General features: G+C 43.3%; 1 long non-coding RNA gene across 1 annotated transcript; it reads left to right on the forward strand.

Annotated features, from left to right (window-relative positions):
- The first annotated feature begins 651 nt into the window (after positions 1 to 651).
- On the forward strand, positions 652 to 1,709 carry LOC127299716 (uncharacterized). Its single transcript, XR_007850602.2, has 2 exons — positions 652 to 1,112; positions 1,203 to 1,709. It is a non-coding gene; the product is annotated as an uncharacterized lncRNA (long non-coding RNA).
- The last annotated feature ends 7,402 nt before the right edge of the window (positions 1,710 to 9,111 follow it).

The raw sequence follows: 9,111 nt of genomic DNA on the forward strand, positions 1-9,111 counted from the left end.
CCACTAAAGAGGTGCGCCACTACTAGTTAGCAGTGGCGCACCAAAAAGTGGTGCTCCACTGATGTAAAAATAGCAGTGGCGCACTGCATTTCCGGTGCGCCACCACTAAGGGTCTGCTAGATCCCACACCTCCCCCAGACTTAGCAGTGGCGCACCATGTATAGGTGCGCCACTACTATTTGAGTTAGCAGTGGCGCACCTATACACGGTGCTCCACTAGTAAGTGTGGGGGTGGGTTATAGATAGGGTCCTAGGTTATCAGTGGCGCACCATGTAAAGGTGCGCCACTGCTACCAAAAATAGCAGTGGCGCACCTAAACATGGTGCTCCACTAGTAACTTCCGATTTTGTACCATTCTTTTTTGATATTTTCTATGGTTTAAGTTCATTTTATTGTTAATTGAACTTTAAAATATGTGTTTCGGTATTAATTATATTAAGGAATTTTTATTTTTCCATATTATTTCTATTTGGATTCTATTATGTGTAATGTTCCAGAAAAATATTTACAAATTATTTTCAGTTTTGTATCCAATTTGATTTCTTTTTTTGAAACATGACAAAAGGCCTCTTTTTATCTGGCACACGGAGTGGAATGGGTCCTTTTTAAGTGCTGGTAGTACCACTAGCTACTAGACTCGCTCCTTCTTTTTATCTACCACATGGCAACGTCCACTAGTAGCACTAGACTGATTCCCATCTCCGTTTAAAAATAATTTTCTCCAACGCGCATGCTAACGACCTTATCCTCATCCACCGAGCCACCCTGCACACTTTTCCTTATCTCTAACGCGCTGCAGCCACACGTTTCCTCCGCCTCGCTCACACCTACCCCTCTCCTTCTTCCTCACAGAATCAAAGGACCCAACACAGACTCGTCGTCGCGCCTCCACAGACTCGTCGTCGTCGTCGTCGTCCCTTCTACCGGCAACCCCGCGCCAAACCGAGGCCATCAGAAGCACCTCCTCTTCCTCCTCATCTCCCTTGCTGAGTGAATCATCCCGGGAGGACACGAATCGATCGCACGTTCGCCCTTTTTCCTCGCCGGACGCGCGCGCTTCTTCGTCGATTTCATCGTCTTCGGCTCTCCCTTGTCATTTTCGACGTTGCTGGTAACATCCTCTTCTTACTGGACCTCTCCTTCCTCTCCTTATTGCTCTCAGTTTTGCTGCCGGCGTTTTGACCGCTTCTATCCTTCGCAGAACCTAGTCGCCGGTGCACTCCGTGGGTCCTCCGGCCGACACGGCGCACCTCGCGAGCCACTCCACCTAACCCCAGCGCCGCGGCCTCGTCGTCCTCCACCCCACGCAGCTCCGCCCTGACCTCGTCGCGCGTCCTCTTCCTCAATCTCGCGTCGACGCCATCGTCTCCTTTGTGCTCGCCACCGCCAGCGTCTCCTTCGTTCTTGCGCTCTACGACGGCAACTGGGCGCACGACGTCAAGCGCGATGGCTGCCTGGCGCACGGCCTAACCGCGCGCGACCTGGTCGCGGCGCGAGACTTGCCGTGGTCGGGCGCACCAGCCGGTGGCAGCGTCGAGGGCGTCGGGCGGCGCCGCCATCCGCTTTAGGACTTGATTGCTTTTTAGTTTTGGCTTTAGGGTGTTTTCTGTAAATTTCTTTGTAATTTTAGTTTAACTGCTGTGTAAGTAAGTAAGTAAGTTAACGAGTGCAATCTATTTTCTGAACAAAAAAATTATTGTTATTACCAGGATGACCTGGTCTGCTTTTTTTTTTGTTTTCTAGCATAGTTAATAGTGGCGCACGCCAATGCTGGTGGTGGCGCACATGCGCTTTTTTGTTGGTTTCCTACTAAAGTAAGTAGTGGCGCATGGGGACAGTAATTGTGGCGCACTACAGGGATGTTACCTGTGGCGCACTGAGTAGTGCGCCATTGGTACTTGATTTAGTAATAGCGCACTAGTGGTGCGCCACTGCTAACAAGTTAGCAGTGGCGTGATAGTAGTGGCGCACCACTAGTGCGCCACTGATGGCAAAAAGTGGTGCGCCACTGATTGCCTGTTTTCTAGTAGTGTCTTGGGGAACAATATCTTGATTCTTCTTGGGAAGTGACCTATCTTCAACTTGAGGTCGATCATGAGCTTGACCTTTACCTTGTGGCCGTTTCCCTTGTTGTTTCTCACTCAAGTGCTTCTTCTTCTTCTTCAATGGGCATGATCTAACATGATGCCCTTCAACCTTGCACTTGAAACAAACCAACTTGGCCGGATCCTTGACTTTGTCTTGACCCTTCTTCTTGTTGCTCTTGCTCTTGGACTTGTTCTTGTTATTGGAGTTGAATCCAAGTCCAATCTTGTCATTGGGGGATTGTTGCACACTTAGCATCTTGTCAAGTGCGGATTTCCCTTCATGACGTTTTTCCAAGTCTTTCTTCAAAGAAAGGACTTGAGCCTCGAGCTCTTTTATTTCCTCTACATGGTTAGTAGAAATACAAGTACTAGAGGAAGTAGAAGCTTCATTGTTAGAGCAACAAGGCAAAGTGAGTAATCCAACACAAGGTGTATCACTAGTTTGACTAGATGGATTACAAGGACTAGCACATGGCAATATAACATTTGTAGTAGAGATTGTGCTAACATCCATATGAGGCTCACAAGATGTTACCTTAGTGATACTTGCCTCATGAGCTAACTTTAGCCCATCATAGGAAATTAGAAGATCATCATGAGAGCTTGAGAGCTTTTTATGACTTTCTTCCAATTCCCTATAATTGCTAGTTAGCAACTCAAGTTGAGCCCTTAGCTCAACATTCTCCTTTAAGGTCGATGCTTCACAAGAATTAGAGTTAGGAGCACAAGCATCAACAATAGTTTTCTCATTTTCATGCATATAGGATTCAATTTTTTGTGTAAGCATGAAATTAGCATGTGATACGTCTCCGATGTATCGATAATTTCTTATGTTCCATGCCACATTATTGATGTTATCTACATGTTTTATGCACACTTTATGTCATATTCGTGCATTTTCTGGAACTAACCTATTAACAAGATGCCGAAGTGCCGATTCTTTGTTTCTGCTGTTTTTGGTTTCAGAAATCCTAGTAAGGAAATATTCTCGGAATTGGACGAAATCAAAGCCCAGGGGCCTATTTTTCCATGAAGCTTCCAGAAGTCCGAAGACGAAACGAAGTGGGGCCACAGGGTGCCCAAACCCTAGGGCGGCGCCCCCCCCCCTTGTCCGCGCCGGCCTGTGGTGTGGGGCCCCTGTGCCCCCTCCTGACTTGCCCTTCCGCCTACTTAAAGCCTCCGTGACGAAACCCCCAGTACCGAGAGCCACGATACAGAAAACCTTCCAGAGACGCCGCCAACGCCGATCCCATCTCGGGGGATCCAGGAGATCGCCTCCGGCACCCTGCCGGAGAGGGGAATCATCTCCCGGAGGACTCTACGCCGCCATGGTCGCCTCCGGTGTGATGTGTGAGTAGTCTACCCCTGGACTATGGGTCCATAGCAGTAGCTAGATGGTTGTCTTCTCCCCATTGTGCTATCATTGTCGGATCTTGTGAGCTGCCTAACATGATCAAGATCATCTATCTGTAATTCTATATGTTGCGTTTGTTGGGATCCGATGAATAGAGAATACTTGTTATGTTGATTATCAAAGTTATATCTATGTGTTGTTTATGATCTTGCATGCTCTCCGTTATTAGTAGATGCTCTGGCCAAGTTGATGCTAGTAACTCCAAGAGGGAGTATTTATGCTCGATAGTGGGTTCATGTCTCCGTGAATCTGGAGGGGTGACAAGAACCTCTAAGGTTATGGATGTGCTGTTGCCACTAGGGATAAAACATTAGTGCTATGTTCAAGGATGTAGTCACTAGTTACATTACGCGCAATACTTAATGCAATTGTCTGTTGTTAGCAACTTAATACTGGAGGGGGTTCGGATGATAACCTGAAGGTGGACTTTTTAGGCATAGATGCAGTTGGATGGCGGTCTATGTACTTTGTCGTAATGCCCAATTAAATCTCACTATACTCATCATGATATGTATGTGCATGGTCATGCTCTCTTTATTTGTCAATTGCCCAACTGTAATTTGTTCACCCAACATGCTGTTCGTCTTATGGGAGAGACACCTCTAGTGAACTCTGGACCCCGGTCCAATTCTCTTTACTGAAATACAATCTACTGCAATACTTGTTTTACTGTTTTCTGCAAACAATCATCTTCCACACAATACGGTTAATCCTTTGTTACAGCAAGCCGGTGAGATTGACAACCTCACTGTTTCGTTGGGGCAAAGTACTTTGGTTGTGTTGTGCAGGTTCCACGTTGGCGCCGGAATCCCTGGTGTTGCGCCGCACTACATCCCGCCGCCATCAACCTTCAACGTGCTTCTTGGCTCCTCCTGGTTCGATAAACCTTGGTTTCTTTCTGAGGGAAAACTTGCTGCTGTGCGCATCATACCTTCTCTTGGGGTTCCCAACGAACGTGTGAGTTACACGCCATCAAGCTCTTTTTCTGGCGCCGTTGCCGGGGAGATCAAGACACGCTGCAAGGGGAGTCTCCACTTCTCAATCTCTTTACTTTGTTTTTGTCTTGCTTAGTTTTATTTACTACTTTGTTTGCTGCACTAAATCAAAATACAAAAAAATTAGTTGCTAGTTTTACTTTATTTGCTATCTTGTTTGCTATATCAAAAACACAAAAAAATTAGTTTACTTGCATTTACTTTATTTATTTCATCATGTTTCCTTTTAAGTTTACCACGAAAGACATACCGGTAGGACATGGGTCTATAGTTGGGAGAAATAATATAGAAGAATTTTTCAATCATGTTAGTACCATTGAAAATTTTGAAGATAGACACTTGGTAGACCTTGCGCCTACTTATGAAGTTGCTGCTGCGCATTTAGTTCACCTGTTGGAAACTAAATTTGTTAATCTTAATCCTATAATCCAACACATGTTTCTCACACTTGGTGATATGGAAGAAGGGGAAAAGAAAGATTTTGTTTTAGAAACCCTTCTTAGATAATTTGGTGGTCTAGCAAGAGAAGCTAGAAAGGTCTTTGCTAAATTTAATATGCTTGGTTCTCATACTAATTTTGTTAGTCTCCTTGAAAAGATGGACATGGATAGAATAAGATACACTAATAATATTGATGATGGAGTGGAGATCAAAGCACCAATACCATGTAAACTCTTAGCTATGAATGATGCACTAGAAAATAACTATGCTTGGCTTGTTCCTAAAGATTTGTTTGATGAGAGTAGCAAGCCCAAGACTAATGAAAAGGGAGCCTCTGAAACTCACATAGAAAAGATAATATGCATAGTTGAGAAAACTCCGCACCCCGCTGAGAATGCACCATCCTTCGATAATACTTGATACACACTTTCTGCGCCTAGCTGAAAGGCGTTAAAGAAAAGCGCTTATGGGAGACAACCCATGTTTTTACCTACAGTACTTTGTTTTTATTTTGTGTCTTGGAAGTTGTTTACTACTGTAGCAACCTCTCCTTATCTTAGTTTTGTGTTTTGTTGTGCCAAGTTAAGCCGTTGATAGAAAAGTAAGTACTAGATTTGGATTACTGCGCAGTTCCAGATTTCTTTGCTGTCACGAATCTGGGTCCACCTCCCTGTAGGTAGCTCAGAAAATTAAGCCAATTTACATGCATGATCCTCAGATATGTACGCAACTTTCATTCAGTTTGAGCATTTTCATCTGAGCAAGTCTGGTGCCATTTTAAAATTCGTCAATACGAACTGTTCTGTTTTGACAGATTCTGCCTTTTATTTCGCATTGCCTCTTTTGCTATGTTGGATGAATTTCTTTGATCCATTAATGTCCAGTAGCATAATGCAATGTCCAGAAGTGTTAAGAATGATTGTGTCACCTCTGAATATGTTAATTTATATTGTGCACTAACCCTCTAATGAGTTGTTTCGAGTTTGGTGTGGAGGAAGTTTTCAAGGATCAAGAGAGGAGTATGATGCAACATGATCAAGGAGAGTGAAAGCTCTAAGCTTGGGGATGCCCCGGTGGTTCACCCCTGCATATATTAAGAAGACTCAAGCGTCTAAGCTTGGGGATGCCCAAGGCATCCCCTTCTTCATCGACAACATTATCAGGTTCCTCCCCTGAAACTATATTTTTATTCCATCACATCTTATGTGCTTTTTCTTGGAGCGTCGGTTTGTTTTTGTTTTTTGTTTTGTTTGAATAAAATGGATCCTAGCATTCACTTTATGGGAGAGAGACACGCTCCGCTGTAGCATATGGACAAGTATGTCCTTGGTTTCTACTCATAGTATTCATGGCGAAGTTTCTCCTTCGTTAAATTGTTATATGGTTGGAATTGGAAAATGATACATGTAGTAATTGCTATAAATGTCTTGGGTAATGTGATACTTGGCAATTGTTGTGCTCATGATTAAGCTCTTGCATCATATGCTTTGCACCCATTAATGAAGAAATACATAGAGCATGCTAAAATTTGGTTTGCATATTTGGTTTCTCTAAGGTCTAGATAATTTCTAGTATTGAGTTTGAACAACAAGGAAGACGGTGTAGAGTCTTATAATGTTTTCAATATGTCTTTTATGTGAGTTTTGCTGCACCGGTTCATCCTTGTGTTTGTTTCAAATAAGCCTTGCTAGCCTAAACCTTGTATCGAGAGGGAATACTTCTCATGCATCCAAAATACTTGAGCCAACCACTATGCCATTTGTGTCCACCATACCTACCTACTACATGGTATTTTCCGCCATTCCAAAGTAAATTGCTTGAGTGCTACCTTTAAAATTCCATCATTCACCTTTGCAATATATAGCTCATGGGACAAATAGCTTAAAAACTATTGTGGTATTGAATATGTAATTATGCACTTTATCTCTTATTAAGTTGCTTGTTGTGCAATAACCATGTTTACTGGGGACGCCATCAACTTTTCATTGTTGAATTTCATGTGAGTTGCTATGCATGTTCGTCTTGTCTGAAGTAAGGGCGATCTACACTGAGTTGAATGGTTTGAGCATGCATATTGTTAGAGAAGAACATTGGGCCGCTAACTAAAGCCATGATCCATGGTGGAAGTTTCAGTTTTGGACAAACATCCTCAAATCTCTAATGAGAAAAGAATTAATTATTGTTGAATGCTTAAAGCATTAAAAGAGGAGTCCATTATCTGTTGTCTATGTTGTCCCGGTATGGATGTCTAAGTTGAGAATAATCAAAAGCGAGAAATCCAAATGCGAGCTTTCTCCTTAGACCTTTGTACAGGCGGCATAGAGGTACCCCTTTGTGATACTTGGTTAAAGCATATGTATTGCGGTGATAATCCAGGTAGTCCAAGCTAATTAGGACAAGGTGCAGGCACTATTAGTACACTATGCATGAGGCTTGCAACTTATAAGATATAATTTACATGATGCATATGCTTTATTACTACCGTTGACAAAATTGTTTCATGATTTCAAAATCAAAGCTCTAGCACAAATATAGCAATCGATGCTTTTCCTCTATGGAGGACCATTCTTTTACTTTCAATGTTGAGTCAGTTCACCTATTTCTCTCCACCTCAAGAAGCAAACACTTGTGTGAACTGTGCATTGATTCCTACATACTTGCTTATTGCACTTATTATATTACTCTATGTTGACAATATCCATGAGATATACATGTTACAAGTTGAAAGCAACCGCTGAAACTTAATCTTCTTTTGTGTTGCTTCAATGCCTTTACTTTGAATTATTGCTTTATGAGTTAACTCTTATGCAAGACTTTATTGATGCTTGTCTTGAAGTGCTATTCATGAAAAGTCTTTGCTTTATGATTCACTTGTTTACTCATGTCATATACATTGTTTTGATCGCTGCATTCACTACATATGCTGTACAAATAGTATGATCAAGATTATGATGGCATGTCACTCTAGAAATTATCTGTGTTATCGTTTTACCTGCTCGGGACGAGCAGAACTAAGCTTGGGGATGCTGATACGTCTCCGACATATCGATAATTTCTTATGTTCCATGCCACATTATTGATGTTATCTACATGTTTTATGCACACTTTATGTCATATTCGTGCATTTTTTGGAACTAACCTATTAACAAGATGCCGAAGTGCCAGTTGCTGTTTTCTGCTGTTTTTGGTTTCAGAAATCCTAGTAAGGAAATATTCTCGGAATTGGACGAAATCAAAGCCCAGGGGCCTATTTTTCCACGAAGCTTCCAGAAGTCCGAAGACGAAACGAAGTGGGGCCACAGGGTGCCCAAACCCTAGGGCGGCGCGGCCCCCCCTTGGCCGCGCCGGCCTGTGGTGTGGGGCCCCTGTGCCCCCTCCTGACTTGCCCTTCCGCCTACTTAAAGCCTCCGTGACGAAACCCCCAGTACCGAGAGCCACGATACGGAAAACCTTCTAGAGACGCCGCCAACGCCGATCCCATCTCGGGGGATCCAGGAGATCGCCTCTGGCACCCTGCCGGAGAGGGGAATCATCTCCCGGAGGACTCTACGCCGCCATGGTCGCCTCCGGTGTGATGTGTGAGTAGTCTACCCCTGGACTATGGGTCCATAGCAGTAGCTAGATGGTTGTCTTCTCCCCATTGTGCTATCATTGTCGGATCTTGTGAGCTGCCTAACATGATCAAGATCATCTATCTGTAATTCTATATGTTGCGTTTGTTGGGATCCGATGAATAGAGAATACTTGTTATGTTGATTATCAAAGTTATATCTATGTGTTGTTTATGATCTTGCATGCTCTCCGTTATTAGTAGATGCTCTGGCCAAGTTGATGCTAGTAACTCCAAGAGGGAGTATTTATGCTCGATAGTGGGTTCATGTCTCCGTGAATCTGGAGGGGTGACAAGAACCTCTAAGGTTATGGATGTGCTGTTGCCACTAGGGATAAAACATTAGTGCTATGTTCAAGGATGTAGTCACTAGTTACATTACGCGCAATACTTAATGCAATTGTCTGTTGTTAGCAACTTAATACTGGAGGGGGTTCGGATGATAACCTGAAGGTGGACTTTTTAGGCATAGATGCAGTTGGATGGCGGTCTATGTACTTTGTCGTAATACCCAATTAAATCTCACTATACTCATCATGATATGTATGTGCATGGTCATGCTC

This window comes from Lolium perenne, chromosome 5 (genome assembly GCF_019359855.2).
Source record: "Lolium perenne isolate Kyuss_39 chromosome 5, Kyuss_2.0, whole genome shotgun sequence".
Lineage (NCBI taxonomy): Eukaryota > Viridiplantae > Streptophyta > Magnoliopsida > Poales > Poaceae > Lolium > Lolium perenne.